Genomic DNA, 17,007 nt, shown 5'->3' on the forward strand with positions numbered 1-17,007 from the left:
GTGTTGTATTGTGATTGTCTTGATGACTTAGTTGTGTTTAGATTGTATGATTATTGATTAATTGTGCCATTGTGTTTTTTGATTTTTATAGTGAGTGTGATGCTGTTTATGTTTTGTGATTCAGTTGTACTAGTTGTAATTATGATGTAAGGTGTTTATTTATAATTTATTTATTATTTTATTATAAAACAGTTTTTTCAGTTGAATCACAGTTGAACCGATTAGACCAGTAAACCATTGAACTAGTAGCTAGAGCGGTTTGATCACCAGTCCATTTTTAGAACCCTGGCCCTTATACATAGTTTACATATTTTATCTATTAGAATTGATTGTTAATTGCTAATAGAGTCTTGTTAAAATTGATTGTTAATTTCCTAATTGATTATTAATTGTTAATAGGCTTCATTGCTGCAATGTTATTGTTAATTGCCTAATAGATTGTCAATGTGATAGTGTGATTAGAACTAGATAATAGGCTATGTTAGAATTGATTGTTACTTGCTAATAGATTTTGTTAGAATTGATTAATTGCCTATTTGATTGTTAATTGTTAATAGGCTCCATTCCTGTAAAGTGATTGTTAATTGCTTAATTGGAATTGATTGCTAATTACCTAATATTGTCACTCTTATTGTGTTAAATTAAAATATTATTGTAGTATTGACTAATTTTATGTCTATTTTTGTATTATTTATTTTTAGAATTTTATATTTGTAGTATTGACCTAATCGGTTCAACCAGTAATCTACCAGTTGAACTAGTGACCCAGTAGTCTGACCGATTTGATCACCGGTTCAGTTTTGACAACTATGGATAATATCATATTTCTGAAAATATATACATATATGTACGTATATTTATATTTATATGTGTATGCTATGTAAATTAAATTATATTGATAATACAACAGTTACTTATATTTATCAAAATATCAATCATCTCATGCAATTTTCTGGCATTGCTGCTTTGACTGAAGTGCTTTTTCCATGTTGACTTAATAATTGAGAGATAGTATGATTTCACGATTCATAATAAGATTTTTGTTATGGAAGATCATTGTTTGAGGCCTAACTAGAGATTTGTTGGAATTATTTCATAGTTGGATAGTAGAATATAAAAATAACTCGTAGCAGAATATAATAGATAGGCCCTAACTCGGTATCCTCTTTGCTATTCTTTTGCAGCAAATCTTTGAAATCTCAGTGGTAGCCACTGTTGCATCTCCAAACTAAAAATTTTGGATTTGTTGAAATGTCTTCCATGGCTAAGAGAAGCCATGACCCTCGTTCTATCAGAAAATTATCTAATGGAAAACAGAATCGTCAAATTGAGTTCTCTGCAAGGTATGGATTTCTGCAATACATGTCAAGTTTCATTATTTCCTCCAAATCCACGAACAAAAGAATCACGTTTGTAATCACTTTGGAAAAAAGAGAAAGGAGGGAGGGGTGGGGAGGAGGAGGGGAGGATAAACTTGACTGTAATTTTAGTGTTTTTGTTATTTTTTAACATTTATAGTTATTTTCTTTTTTAGGAGGCAAAAGATAGCACAGCAGAGGAATTCTATCCCGATAGCTTCTAGTATTGGTTGAGCTTGATTTTATATTTTTCTTCCTTGTTATATTTTCTTAGTTGTTTTCGGCTTGTGTTGTGATAATCCGGATTATGATTTTTCTCATCATTGTGTACTCTTGTACTTGAGAAAAAACTCATTAAAGAGGTCCAAAAGAATGATATTTTGATTATCGTTGGAGAAACATGAAGTGAGAAAACCACATGTAGGTCGCATTTTATTTTTCATATAATTTACGATTTAGTTTTTCTATAAAAGTAAAAGAAAAAAGGCTTTTAGGCATAACTGATTTTCACCATGTTCTATGTATTCCATTTTAGTGTGTAGAGATTCCACAGTTCCTGTTTGGTGCTGGATGTTGCCATGATGGAAAAGTGATTGGGAAAACTTAATCGAGACGTGTAGCAGCCATTACAATTGCAAAACGGGTTGCTAAAGAATGTGTTGTTGAGATGGGCCAAAAAGTTGGATACTCTATTAGATTTGATGATACTATTTCTAGCTCAACAAGAATTAAATATATGACAGATGGATTGCTTCTAAGGTATACGTGTAACATGGATATTTGGATATCTTTTTCCGTTTTCCAGTAAGATTCATTTTGTGAGACTTTTACTGGGAACTTAGTCAATCAGAATTTGTTCCTCTTCTCAATACTGAAATACGGAAGATATTATGACTTTGTTTTGGTGGAGGTATCTTTCTGCCATTTGTTTTATGTTGTTTTCTTTAAGAATAGGCTAACCAAACCACGTTCTTCACAAATCGTCCTCTTTGACATGGATTTTAGTTGTATATGATCTGAAGCAGCTAAGGAGATTTCAATTTGAAATATCTGTTTTCTGTAGATTATAAGTGCAACTTTTTGTATAGGATAGCTGATGTGTTTCTTTATGCTTATAGGGAAGCATTGTTGGATCCATATCTTTTCAAGTATTCTATTATAATTGTTGATGAAGCACATGAGAGAACTGTCCACACTGATGTCTTGTTGGCCTTGCTGAAAAATGTACAATCTGCTCGGTCAAGATATGTTGCTGATGATCAGGGTGTTAACTTTGGAAAAAAGAATGTGAATGCTGGCATGACACTGGAGAAAGAATACGGTGGTCAGAGCAATAATTTTCTTAAAAAGGATAACCACAAAAAGTATGCTCCATTGAAGCTAATAATTATGTCTGCTAGTCATGATGCTCGCATTTTCTCCGAGTATTTTGGCAGTGCCAAATCTGTTCACATCCAAGGGAGACAATTTTCTGTGGATATATTTTACACATGCCATCCAAAAGACTATTTAGATGCTTCCTTAATAATAATATTCCAGATGATAGGTTTAATTAATAACCACTTCATTTAATCTAATATAATGCAATCGATATTTTATTTGATTTTTATGAGAAATCTTTGGATATTTTACAATGCATCACTCTTGGTTTCTGATGAGCGGATAATTTATACGCTTTTTGCATTATTTTTTGGTAGCTTTCAGTATGTTTTACTTACTTTTTATTATATTTTTATTAGTTTTCATGCAAAAATTACATTTCTGGACTTTACTATGAGTTTGTGTATTTTTCTGTAATTTCAGGTATTTTCTGGCTGAAGTTGAGGGACCTGAGCAAAAATCTGACTAAGAGACTGAGAAAGGACTGCATATGCTGTTGGATTCTGACCTCCCTGCACTCAAACGCGTTTTTCTGGAGCTACAAAAGTCCAATTGGCGCGTTCCCAATTGGGTTGGAAATCTAACATCTTGGGCTTTTCAGAAATGTATAATAGTCCATACTTTGGCCGAGGTTTGATGGCCCAAACTGGCGTTCAAACGCCAGCCAGAGACCCTTTTCTGGCGTAAAACGCCGGAACTGGCACTAGAACTGGAGTTAAACGCCCAAACTGGCATCCAAGCTGGCATTTAACTCTAGAAAAGACCTATGCACATGTAAAGCTCAATGCTCAGTCCAAGCACACACCAAGTGGGCTCCGGAAGTGGATTTCTGCACTATCTGCACTTAGTTACTTATTTTCTGTAATCCTTAGTAACTAGTTTAGTATAAATAGCACTTTTTACTATTGTATTGAGGATATGCCATTTTTCACATGTGGGAGGCTGGCCATTCGGCCATGCTTAGACCTTTTTCTCTTATGTATTTTCCAACGGTGGAGTTTCTATACCTCATAGATTAAGGTGCGGAGCTCTGGTGTTCTTCATTAATTAATGCAAGTATTATTGTTTTTCTTTCAATTCACACTTACTTCTTCTCCAAGATATACTCTCGTACTTAATTCAGTTAAGTCAGAATGAAGGGGTGATCCGTGACAATCACCCACTATCTTCGTTACTCGCTTAGCCAAGATCTGCGTGCCTGACAACCACAAGCGGTCTACATGATGTTCAACGTAGTCATTGGACGACAGCCGGAGTATAGTCTCTTGGGTCTCTGATCCATGGATTTGAATTGCCTCTCCTGACAACAGAGCATTCGAATCCGTGAGATCAGAACCTTCGTGGTAGAGGCTAGAACCAATTGGCAGCATTCCCTAGATCCGGAAAGTCTAAACCTTGTCTATGGTATTCCGAATAGGATCTGAGACGGGATGACTGTGACGAGCTTCAAACTCACGAATGTTGGGCGCAGTGACAGTGCACAAAAGGATAGAGAGATCCTATTCCGACACAAGTGAGAACCAACAGATGATTAGTCGTGCGGTAGCTGTGCCTGGTATTTTTCATCCGAGACGAGAGATCCGACAGTTGATTAGCCATACAGAAACCGTACCTGGAACATTTTCACTGAGAGGACGGATGGTAGCCATTGACAACGGTGATCCACCAACATACAGCTTGTCATGGAAGGGAGCACGCATGATTGGATGAAGACAATAGGAAAGCAGAGGTTCAGAAGCAACAAAGCATCTCCAAACGCTTATCTGAAATTCCCACCAATGATTTACATAAGTATCTTTATTTTAATTTACGTTTTATTTATCTTTCAATTACAAAAACTCTTAACCAATTGAATCCGCCTGACTAAGATTTACAAGATGACCATAGTTTGCTTCAAGCCGGCAATCTCCGTGGGATCGACCCTTACTCGCGTAAGGTTTTATTACTTGGACGACCCAATGCACTTGTTGGTTAGTTGTACCGGAGTTGTGAAAAGTGTGATCACAATTCCGTGCACCAAGTTTTTAGCGCCATTTCCGGGGATTGTTCGAGTTTGGACAACTGACGGTTCATCTTGTTGCTTAGATTAGGTAATTTTCTTTTATGTTTAAGTCCTTTATTTTCTTTTCAAAAAAAAAATATTTCAAAAATCCTTCAAAATTTTTAAGAATGAATTCTACCTTAGAGCTTCAAGATGATATGTTAAAGTTTGGCTGGGTATTAAGCCATGTCTAATCTTTTGGACCGAAACTTTCGCTTATCATTGCAGCTATTGCAGGAGCCTTTGAATTCTTATAATGCTATGCTAAAGCTTGGCTGGCTATTAAGCCATGTCTAATCTTTTGGACCTAAGCTTTAGACTAACATTGCAGGAGTCTTGGAATTCTTATTAAAAATTTTGAATTTCTTATTTCTCTTTTTTCAAAATTAATTTTCGAAAAATATACAAAAAACATTTTAAAAATATATAAAAACCAAAAATTTTGTATTTCTTGTTTGAGTCTAGTGTCAAGTTTTATGTTTGGTGTCAAAATTTTGTGTTTCTTTTGTTCTTAATTTTCGAAATTTATGTTCATGTGTTCTTTCTTGATCTTCAAGTTGTTCTTGTTGATTTTCTTTGTTTAATCTTTAAATTTTCAAGTTTTGTGTCTTTTGGTGTTTTTTTTCATATGCATTTTCGAAAATTTAGTGTTTAAAGTTTAAAAATTTTTAAGTTTGGTGTCTTGTATGTCTTTCTTTTCTTAAAAATTTTCAAAAATTTGTTCTTGATGTTCATATTGACATTCAAAGTGTTCTTAGTGTCTTTCTTTGTTTTGATCATAATTTTTTATGTTTTGAGTCATTTTGTTGTTTTTCTCTTTCCTCATTAAAATTTAAAAATAAAAAAAATATCTTTTCCTTTAATTGCTCATAATTTTAGAAATCTTTGGGTTGACTTAGTCAAAAATTTTTAAAATTTAGTTGTTTCTTGTTAGTCAAGTGAAAATTTCAATTTTAAAAATTTATCTTTTCAAATCTTTTTCAAATTCAATTCTTTTCATTTTTTTTATGATTTTTGAATTTCATTCTTAAAATTTTTCAAAATCTTTTTCATTTTCCTTTAATGTTTTCGAAAATTTTAAAACTAATTTTTCAAAAATCTTTTTCTTACTTTTATTTCATATTTTCGAAAATCCTTACTAACAATTAATGTTTTGATTCAAAAATTTCAAGTTTGTTACTTTCTTGTTAAGAAAGGTTCAATCTTTGAATTCTAGAATCATATCTTTTAGTTTCTTGTTAGTCAAGTCATCCACTTTAATTTTAAAAATCAAATCTTTTTAATTTCTTTTTTTCAATTCTTTTTTTTCAAAATAATTTCAATGATATTTTTTATCTTTTAATTTTAATTTCAAAATCTTTTTCTAACCTCTTATCTTTTCAAAATTTATTTTCAAATCTTTTTTCAACTAACTACTTGACTTGTTTGTTTTATTTTTTTTTTAAAAAAAAGGCTTACTATTTCTTATCTTTTTCAAAACCACCTAACTACTTTTTCACTTCTAATTTTCGAAAATCACTAACCACTTTTTCAAAAATCTTTTTAATTAACTAATTGTTTTAGTTTTTAATTTTCTTGTATTTCTTTTTCAAATTCTCGAAACTAACTTAATTAATTAAATAAAAATAAAAATATTTTTCTTTTTCCTCTTCTTAAAATTCGAATACTCTCTCATCTCTTTCTATTTATTTTATTTATTTCCTAACATTTCTCTTCTACTCATCTAATAATTCGAACCCTCTCCTTCTCTCTGTGTTCGAATTCTTCTTATTCTCTCTCTACCTCATTCTTCTATTCTTCTTATCCTCTGACACATAAACGAATCTCTATACTGTGACATAAAGGATTCCACTACTCTCTTTGTTCTCTTCTTTTTCATATGAGCAGGAACAGGGATAAAGACATTCTTGTTGAAGCTGATCCTGAACCTAAAAGGACTCTGAAGAGGAAGCTAAAGCACAACACTCCGGAGAGGACCTTATAGCAAATTTTGAAAAAGAGGCAGACATGGCAGCCGAACCTGAGAACAATGGTGGAGATGCAAGGAAGATGCTTGGTGACTTTACTGCACCAACTTCCAAATTTTAGGAAGAAGCATCTCAATTCCCGCAATTGGAGCAAACAACTTTGAGCTTAAGCCTCAATTAGTTACTCTAATGCAGCAGAATTGCAAGTTTCATGGACTTCTATTGGAAGATCCTCATCAGTTCTTAGCTGAATTCTTGCAAATCTGTGACACTGTTAAGACCAATGGGGTTGATCCCGAGGTCTACAGACTTATGCTTTTCCCCTTTGCTGTAAGAGACAGAGCTAGGATATGGTTGGACTCACAACCTAGGGAAAGCCAAAACTCTTGGAAAAAGTTGGTCAATGCTTTCTTGGCCAAATTCTTTCCACCTCAAAAGATGAACAAGCTTAGAGTGGAAGTCCAAACCTTCAGACAGAAGGAAGGTGAATCCCTCTATGAAGCTTGGAAAAGATACAAGCAATACAAAAGAGAATCCAAAGAGAGAGTGCAAGGCCATCAATATATCCAAAGTGGCGGAACCTATAGAGGAGGAAGAGGCAGTGATTTCCAGTGAGGAAAACCTCAATGGACATCCACTGATCATTAAGGAGTTCTCTAATGAGGAACCAAAGGAATCTAAGGCTCATACAGAGACCATAAAGATTCCACTGAACTTACTATTGCCATTCATGAGCTCTGATGAATATACTTCCTCTGAAGAGGATGAAGATATGGTTGAAGAGCAAGTTGCTCGGTATCTAGGAGCAATCATGAAGCTGAATGCCAAGTTATTTGGTAATGAGACTTGGGAGGATGAACCTCTATTGCTCATCAATGAACTGAATGCCTTGGTGCAGCAGAAATTACCCCAGAAGAAACCGAATCCCGGAAGGTTCTTAATACCTTGTACTATAAGCACCATGACCTTTGAGAAGGCTCTGTGTGACCTGGGGTCAGGTATAAACCTCATGCCACTCTCTGTAATGGAGAAACTAGGGATCTTTGAGGTACAAGCTGCAAGAATCTCACTAGAGATGGCAGACAAATCAATGAAACAGGGTTATGGACTTGTAGAGGATGTCTTAGTGAAGGTTGAATGCCTTTACATCCTTGCTGACTTCATAATCCTAGACACTGGGAAGGATGAGGATGAATCCATCATCCTTGGAAGACCCTTCCTAGCCACAGCAAGGGCTGTGATTGAAGTAGACAGAGGAGAGTTAGTCCTTCAATTGAATGAGGACTACCTTGTGTTTAAGGCTCAAGGATCTTCTTCTGTATACATGGAGAAGAAGCATGAAAAGCTTCATCCAATTCTCTCCATACAGAGTCAAGCAAAGCCCCCACATTCAAACTCTAAGTTTGGTGTTGGGAGGCCACAATCATGCTCTGAGTATCTGTGAAGCTCTGTAAGAGCTTACTGTCAAGCTATTGACATTAAAGAAGCGCTTATTGGGAGGCAACACAATCTTATTTATCTATGTTAATTACTTTTTCATTTCATTTTCCACTGTTAGTTTATGTTTTCTTTAGGTTGATGATCATGTGGAGTCACAAAAATAGCTGCAGAATTAAAGCGGAATCAAAAACAGCATCAAAAATAGCACACCCTGGAGGACAGGCTTACTGGCATTTAAACACCAATAAGGATAGCAGAATGGGCGTTTAACGCCCAGTATGGCAGCATTCTAGGCGTTAAACGCCAGAATTAGCAGACAGACTGGCATTAAACGCCAGAAAGGGGCATCAGCCTGGCGTTTAACGCTAGGAATGGCAGTAGACTGGCATTTAAACACCAGAAATGGCTGTCCAGGGGTGTTTAAACGCCAGAAAGGTGCAGGGACCAGAATTCCTTGACACCTCAGGATCCGTGGACCCCACAGAATTCCCATCTACCCCAATTCACTCTCTCTCCTCTTCACACCTTTCCATAACACTCTTCCCCAAACACCATTCACCTATCAAGTCCTACCCTCTTCCCCATAATCTCTTCACCACTCACATCCATCCACTATTCCCCAAAAACCCATCATAAAATCCCACCTACCCCACCATTCAAATTCAAAACACTTCCCTCCCAGACCCAACCCCTTCTTACACGAATTCCCTCTCTCTCTTACTCTATAAATACCCCTCTTTACCACCTTCAATTTCACACATCATAAACACTTAAACCCCCCTTGGCCAAATTCAAAACACCCCTCTATCTCCTCCATTTATTTTTCTTCTCCTCTTTTCTTTCTTCTTTTGCTCGAGGACGAGCAAACCTTTTAAGTTTGGTGTGGGAAAAATCTCTACTTTTTGTTTTTTCATAACCATTAATGGCACCTAAGGCCAGAGAAACCTCTAGAAAGAGGAAAGGGAAGGCAGTTGCCTTCACATCCGAGTCATAGGAGATGGAGAGATTCATCTCAAAGATCCATCAAGACCACTTCTATGAAGTTGTGGCCAAGAAAAGGATGATCCCCGAGGTCCCCTTCATGCTCAAAAAGAGTGAATATCCGGAGATCCGACGTGAGGTTCAGAGAAAAGGTTGGGAAGCTCTCACCAACCCCATCCAACAAGTCAGAATCTTAATGGTTCAAGAGTTCTATGCTAATGCATGGATCACTAAGAACCATGATCAAAGTGTGAATTCGAACCCAAAGAATTGGCTCACAATGGTTCGGGGGAAATACTTGGATTTCAGTCCAGAAACTGTGAGGTTGGCATTCAACTTGCCAATAATAAGAGGAGATCATCATTCTTTCACTAGAAGAGTCAACTTTGATCAAAGGTTGGACCAAGTCCTCATGGACATCTGCGTGGAAGGAGCCCAATGGAAGAGAGACTCCAAAGGCAAGCCGGTTCAACTGAGAAGGCATGACCTCAAACTCGTGGCTAGAGGATGGTTGGAGTTCATCCAACGCTCTATCATTCCTACTAGCAACCGGTCCGAAGTAACTGTGGATCGGGCTATCATGATCCATAGTATCATGATTGGAGAGGAAGTGGAAGTTCATGAGATCATACCTCTAGAACTATACAAGGTAGCTGACAAGCCCTCCACTTTGGCAAGGTTAGCCTTTCCTCATCTCATCTGTCACCTATGCAATTCAGCCAGAATTGTCATAGAGGAAGACATCCTCAGTGAAGAGGACAAGCCCATCACCAAAAAGAAGATGGAGCAAACAAGAGAGCCCGCTCATGGACCTCAACAAGAGCATGAGGAAATTCCTCATCAAGAAATCCATGAGATGCCTTAAAGGATACACTTTTCTCCACAAAGCTATTGGGAGCAACTCAACACCTCTTTAGGAGATTTGAGTTCCAGCATGGAGCAACTAAGGATGGAGTACCAAGAGCACTCCATTATCCTCCATGAAATCCGAGAGGACCAAAGAGCCATGAGGGAGGAGCAACAAAAGCAAGGAAGAGATATTGAGGAGCTAAAGCACTCCATAGGATCTTCAAGAGGAAGAACTAGCCGCCGTCACTAAGGTGGACCCGTTCTTTAATTTCATTGTTATTTGTTTTTTGTTTTCTATGCTTTATATTTTGTCTATGTTTGTGTCTTTATTACATGATCATTAGTGTTTAGAGTCTATGTCTTAAAGCTATGAATGATTCCATGAATCTCGCACCTTTCTTAAATGAAAAATGTTTTTATTTGCAAAAGAACAAGAAGTCCATGATAAATTTCGAAATTTATCCTAAAATTAGTTTAATTATTTTGATGCGCTGGCAATACTTCTTGCTTCTGAATATATGCTTAAACAATGCATGTTTGAAATTGGAATTAAGAAAAGTTGACTCTTGAAAGAATAATGAAAAAGGATACATGTTATTGGTGATCTGAAAAATCATAAAACTGATTCTTGAAGCAAGAAAAAGTAGTGAAAAGCAAAAGCCTGCAAAAAAAAAAAGAGAGCAAGTAGAAAAAGCCAGTAACCCTTTAAACTAAAAGGCAAGGGTAAAGAGGATCCAACGCTTTGAGCATCAGTGGATAGGAGGGCCCAAAAGGAATAAAATCCTGGCCTAAGCGGCTAAATCAAGCTGCCCCTAACCATGTGCTTGTGTCATGAAGGTTCAAGTGAAAAGCTTGAGACTGAGTGGTAAAAGTCGTGATCCCAAGCAAAAGAGTGTGCTTAAGAACTCTGGGTACCTCTAACTAGGGACTCTAGCAAAGCTGAGTCACAATCTGAAAAGGTTCACCCAGTTATGTGTCCGTGGCATTTATGTATCCGGTGGTAATACTGGAAAACAAAATGCTAAGGGTCACGACCAAGACTCATAAAGTAGATGTGTTTAAGAATAAAAAAGAACTTAACTAGGAAAATTAATAACATTATCTGTATTTCTAAGTTCCTAAAGAGGCCAACAATTCTGAACTCCAATGGATAGAGAGATGCCAAAACTATTAAGAGGCAAAAAGCTACTAGTCCCGCTCATCTACTTAAAACTAATCTTCATTGATATTTTTGAAATTTATTGTATTTTCTCTTCTTTTCTATCTTATTTTGTTTTTGGTTGTTTGGGGACAAGTAACAATTTAATTTTGGTGTTGTGATGAGCGGATAATTTATACGCTTTTTGGCATTGTTTTTAGGTAGCTTTTAGTATGTTTTAGTTACTTTTTATTATATTTTTATTAATTTTTATGCAAAAATCACATTTTTAGACTTTACTATGAGTGTGTATATTTTTTTGTAAATTCAGGTATTTTCTGGCTAAAGTTGAGGGACCTGAACAAAAATCTGATTCAGAGGCTGAGAAAGGACTACAGATGCTGTTGGATTCTGACCTCCCTACACTCAAATGCGTTTTTCTGGAGCTACAGAAGTCTAATTGGTGCGTTCTCAATTGGGCTGGAAAGCTAATATCTTGGGCTTTCCAGCAATGTATAATAGTTCATACTTTGTCCGAGATTTGATAGCCCAAACTGGTATTCAAATGCCAGCCAGAGACCCTTTTCAGGCGTAAAACGCCGGAACTGGCACCAGAACTGGAGTTAAACGCCCAAACTGGTATTCAAGCTGGCGTTTAACTCTAGAAAAGGCCTACGCATGTGTAAAGCTCAATGCTCAGCCCAAGCACACACCAAGTGGGCCCCGGAAGTGGATTTCTGCACTATCTGCACTTAGTTACTTATTTTCTGTAATCCTTAGTTACTAGTTTAGTATAAATAGCACTTTTTACTATTGTATTAAGGATATGCCATTTTTCACATTTGGGAGGCTGGCCGTTCGGCCATGCCTAGACCTTTTTCTCTTATGTATTTTCCAACGGTGGAGTTTCTACACCTCATAGATTAAGGTGCGGAGCTCTGCTGTTCTTCATGAATTAATGCAAGTACTATTATTTTTCTTTCAATTCACGCTTACTTATTCTCCAAGATTTACTCTCGTACTTAATTCAGTTAAGTCAGAATGAAGGGGTGATCCGTGACAATCACCCACTATCTTCGTTACTCGCTTAGCCAAGATCCGCGTGCCTGACAACCACAAGCGGTCTACATGAAGTTCAACGTAGTCATTGGATGACAGCCGAAGTATAGTCTCTTGGGTCTCTGATCCATGGATTTGACTTGCCTCTCCTGACAATAGAGCATTCGAATCCGTGAGATCAGAACCTTCGTGGTAGAGGCTAGAACCAATTGGCAGCATTCCCTAGATCCGGAAAGTCTAAACCTTGTCTGTGGTATTCCGAGTAGGATCTGGGACGGGATGACTGTGACGAGCTTCAAACTCACGAATGTTGGGCGCAGTGACAGTGTGCAAAAGGATAGAGAGATCCTATTCCGACACAAGTGAGAACCGACAGATGATTAGTCGTACGGTAGCTGTGCCTGGTATTTTTCATCCGAGACGAGAGATCCGACAGTTGATTAGCCGTACAGAAACCGTACCTAGAAAATTTTCACTGAGAGGACGGATGGTAGCCATTGACAACGGTGATCCACCAACATATAGCTTGCCATGGAAGGGAGCACGCATGATTGGATGAAGACAATAGGAAAGCAGAGGTTCAGAAGCAACAAAGCATCTCCAAACGCTTATCTGAAATTCCCACCAATGATTTACATAAGTATCTTTATTTTAATTTACGTTTTATTTATCTTTCAATTACAAAAACTCATAACCAATTGAATCCGCCTGACTAAGATTTACAGGATGACCATAGTTTGCTTCAAGCCGGCAATCTCCGTGGGATCGACCCTTACTCGCGTAAGGTTTTATTACTTGGACGACCCAATGCACTTGTTGGTTAGTTGTACTGGAGTTGTGAAAAGTGTGATCACAATTCCGTGCACCAGTTTCTACATATGCATTTATGGTATTTACAGCTTCATAACTCATGCGATGGCTCACTCGATTCATTCTCATTAGCACATTGAATCATCCAGCGATATTGCCACGTATATATTATAAATTAAATCATATGGTATATGGTTATAACAATGTAGTAAGTGATGGATGACTGAGAAACAAAGTTCATAGCTCTGTTGCCTAAACTCATGTCATTGATCTATAGATTCATTCAAAGGAAGGCCCTGATGATAAACTAGTATTTCTGACTAGTCAAGTAGAGATTGAATAAGTTGAAAAGCTTATCAATGACAGACTCACTTAGTTTCCTAAAGGGAGTCAGAAGCTTCAAGTTGTGCCTATATTTGCAACTTTTCCATCTGAGCAGCAGTTGTGGGTCTTTGCACCAGCTCTGTCTAGGTTTCGCAAGGTATCTCATCTTTGCATTCATCTTTCATTTGCTCTGTCTCTCAACTGATTCAGTAAAACTAAAGGGAAAATATATTTAAGTTAGATGTTTGTAAAATTAGATTCAAATATTTAAAATGATTGATATATTTAGTCTAGGTTTCTATTAAATATCGTGAAACATTCTGTTTCGTTTGACCATGTCTACAATTTAAAGTAAAATGCTGGTGGCCTCATTTTAGAGTTGAATATGCATATGCACATGGTTTTAAATTCATATATAATCTATTTTCATGTAAGGTTCACTGTAAGTGCTACCAGCTTTTCCATAACACCTACCTCCTATGATTTGGTAAATTTCAATTCAGCTAGACATAATCCCTATGAACAATATACTTTTTTTTAAAAATAATTGGGCATCACCTGTTTAATGAGATCTGATGCAAATTTTAAATAATAATCTTTATCGAATGGATACTCACTTGCTTTTAGTTGCATTCAAGTTATCTTCCTGTTTCTTTCTTGGGTGATATTGGCAACTAATATTGCTAAGATATCAGTAATAATTCCTGGAGTAAAGTATGTAATAGATCCTGGCTTTGTCAAAGCACGTTCTTATGATCCTAGAAAAGACATGGAATCCTTGATTATAGTACCTGCATCCAAATCCCAGGCACTGCAAAGAAAGTATGGTGGAAGATTCTGTTTTAGTGTGCTTAATGTTGATTGTTGCTTTAATTTAGTCAACAAAAACCCGACAAGCTTTTCCCTATTTAACCGAGGATATCAGCTTTTCCAGTGTTAATGTAGTTTAGTGTAGAAAATCTTTTCTCTGAAATTTGGCAAGTGTTTTTAACTTATTTGGTTTTAGTGAATTGTGAATTTGTGATAGCTCCCAATATGGCTTTTTTATAAAACTTAGCTTTGCTTGATTCATGCATCCAGCCATATCCAGTGAGGGAAAGGTTTTGATGTTGTCATGATAGGTTTTAGTGAATTACATCATAGTTTGATTTTATTACTAGCTACTTGGGTTTGTGATCATCCAAGATTATCCCTCTCCAGGTGAAAGAATAACTTTCTCACAAATGAGATTAGGACAAGACACTTCCATTAAAATGACAACTTTTTTTCCAAATTGATATATTGAGACAAATTTCGGCACGAAAGTTAAATGCATCAGAGAATCGGCCATTTTAATAGTATATGGAAACTAGAGTTACATGTTCAACCATTAAACGTATATAGAACAGAATAAACTAAAAGATTAATTGAACAACTCGACAGAAGTTGAAGATGGTGAATATTAGTACAGCTATCCCTACAATGGTAGAACTGCTTCTCCAAGGATCCCGGAAGTACACCCACCTGAGTGTTCCCATAGTCCATTTCCAACCATTGTTGTAATGTTCATTAAGATATCCAATGATTTGTTGGTAACATGTTTTATTTGTCACATGTTTGCATAGACTATTAACCAGTGTTGCCAATTCCTTGTCACTTCCAAGTTCAAGGACAATAGCTTTCTTCTCAACCATCAATTCTGCGTCATCCTTGGTGTGAATAAGAGAATCAATCATAGAAACATAGTTGCAAATGTAAGGCTCCTCAGGATAGTGACACTGCTCAAATGCTATCAGGTTCCTAAGAACACATTCTGCTATGGGAACTGAAATCTAGCCTTAAAACACTTGGAATATGGGAAGCAACCCAAGCAGAGAAACCAGTTGAAGAATCTCCTCTTCTCAAACTTTATGTCTAGCAAGGATCTATTATGAACCTTCTCGAAGCTTATTCCGGCTTCATTCAACTTTGTCGCGGTCCTCAGCATACATTCTTTTTACGAGTAAGTGTGGCGACTCTTGTCATCGTTGAAACTCAGGTTCATGGGGAGATAAGAACATCGAACCAAATCAGTGAAATGCAGCGATTTCTCCCACTTCTTCGGCTCGAACTTCCTCTTAGAAGATTTCTGATAAGGGTAACAAGATGCAAAGTACTCATGAGCAAGCCTAATGAATCTGGAATGCTCTTTGAGATTGCTTGGGACACAAGTCTCATAGAGTTTCTCCAAAACTTGATTTGGAAGCTGGTTCTGAAGCAGCAGCAAGTCCCTCTGGATGCTTTTGCTAAGACATCATTGAGTCAATACATAATCATCTTTGTGTTTCCACCCTTTCGCTTCCCTCAGAAAGAGCTCCATGTTGAAAACAGAATCCAGCAGAATAATCCTCACGAATTGTTCGCTTCCGATGTGAGGGAACTTCGGCTGGTAACAACGCCTTATGATCTGCTCTTGTTGTTCAATGAAGGCCTTGAAGTCCTTTAGGGATCTTGTAGATACAGCACTCTGGCCATCTTATTGCAGGATCAATGTTTTCTGGAATATCAATTATTTGTTGAATAGCATATTCATCAATAAATGTAGATCCCATCACACCTGCTTATAGCTTTTTCTGTTGCAAATTCAGCATAGCAGATCCAATATCAGACATAACTAAGTTGTGATTATTATAGAACATTTTTTTTATAAAGTTCAAATTTTATGAAATTAAACATAAAAGAAAGGAGCCTCAAATGTTTCTATGTTGTGACATCAAGGTCAAGGATACAAATATTGAAAATAGTCTCTCCACTTGTAAAGATAAATTGTGTAAATATATACCAAGTATATATTTAGAAAAAAAGCCTTTTGAAATTAAGGAAGTAAAAAGGAATTTATGGTGTGCAATGTAACTTAACTATTAGAATAAAAATAAAAATAGAACTTTTCAACAAGATTTAAAAAGTTAGTATATACAAAAGATTCAACCCCACTTCCATGTAAAGACATAAAGTGCAGATACCACACACAAAATGGCTTTGCCGCTTTGTCTAAAGCCACTGTTTTTTATTATTAAATATCACTTCAAAGTTCAAACAGCACAAGGGCCAATCTAAAAGAAAGGGACAATAAATTCTATTTTATTATTATTTTTTTAAAAAAAGGAACAAAAATAGAATAGTTCTAGTTATTAAGTAACAAATGGCAACATCATCTCAAAAAAAAAAAAAAAAAGAAGAAAAGAAAGAGCATTCTACTAAGAACCTGAAACTAGTGAAAAAACATTATGAGCTACATCAACAATCTAAAGACAGAGAACAAGTAAAGTGCAGAATACTAGTATATTACTAAGAACCTGAAAGCAAAGGTTGTATCTTTTCACTTTCCAGAAGCAATTTCTCAATTTCTGGCTTGTGACTCTTTAAGTTCTAAGTTCTCTTATTAGCTTTTTCTGCTTTATACAAAGACAACAAGCTATAGGAGTGTGCTTCATGGAAATAGCAAGTGGAAAGTAGAAAATTCAAAGAAAGACAAGACCATGATAAATGTGAAACAAATTTATAACCGATATGTCTGATTTTACTTTATCTTTTTGCTTGGTACATTTAATTGGAAGGTGAGAAGATTATTATGAACTCTCGTGAAATATTATAATAAAGTTTGATAGAATTAGGCAGCTCAAAATATTTGTTAACTGGTCT

At 36.2% G+C, this 17,007-nt stretch overlaps 2 pseudogenes; one reads left to right on the plus strand and one right to left on the minus strand.

Moving 5' to 3' along the window:
- Window positions 1–1,260: 1,260 nt before the first annotated feature.
- LOC107627047 (pre-mRNA-splicing factor ATP-dependent RNA helicase DEAH10-like) lies at window positions 1,261–14,287 on the plus strand (annotated as a pseudogene).
- Window positions 14,288–14,694: 407 nt separating this feature from the next.
- Window positions 14,695–15,917, minus strand: LOC107627048 (UPF0481 protein At3g47200-like; annotated as a pseudogene).
- Window positions 15,918–17,007: the final 1,090 nt, after the last annotated feature.

Source organism: Arachis ipaensis, chromosome B2 (genome assembly GCF_059453495.1).
Source record: "Arachis ipaensis isolate K30076 ecotype BB chromosome B2, ASM5945349v1, whole genome shotgun sequence".
Taxonomy (NCBI): Eukaryota; Viridiplantae; Streptophyta; class Magnoliopsida; order Fabales; family Fabaceae; genus Arachis; species Arachis ipaensis.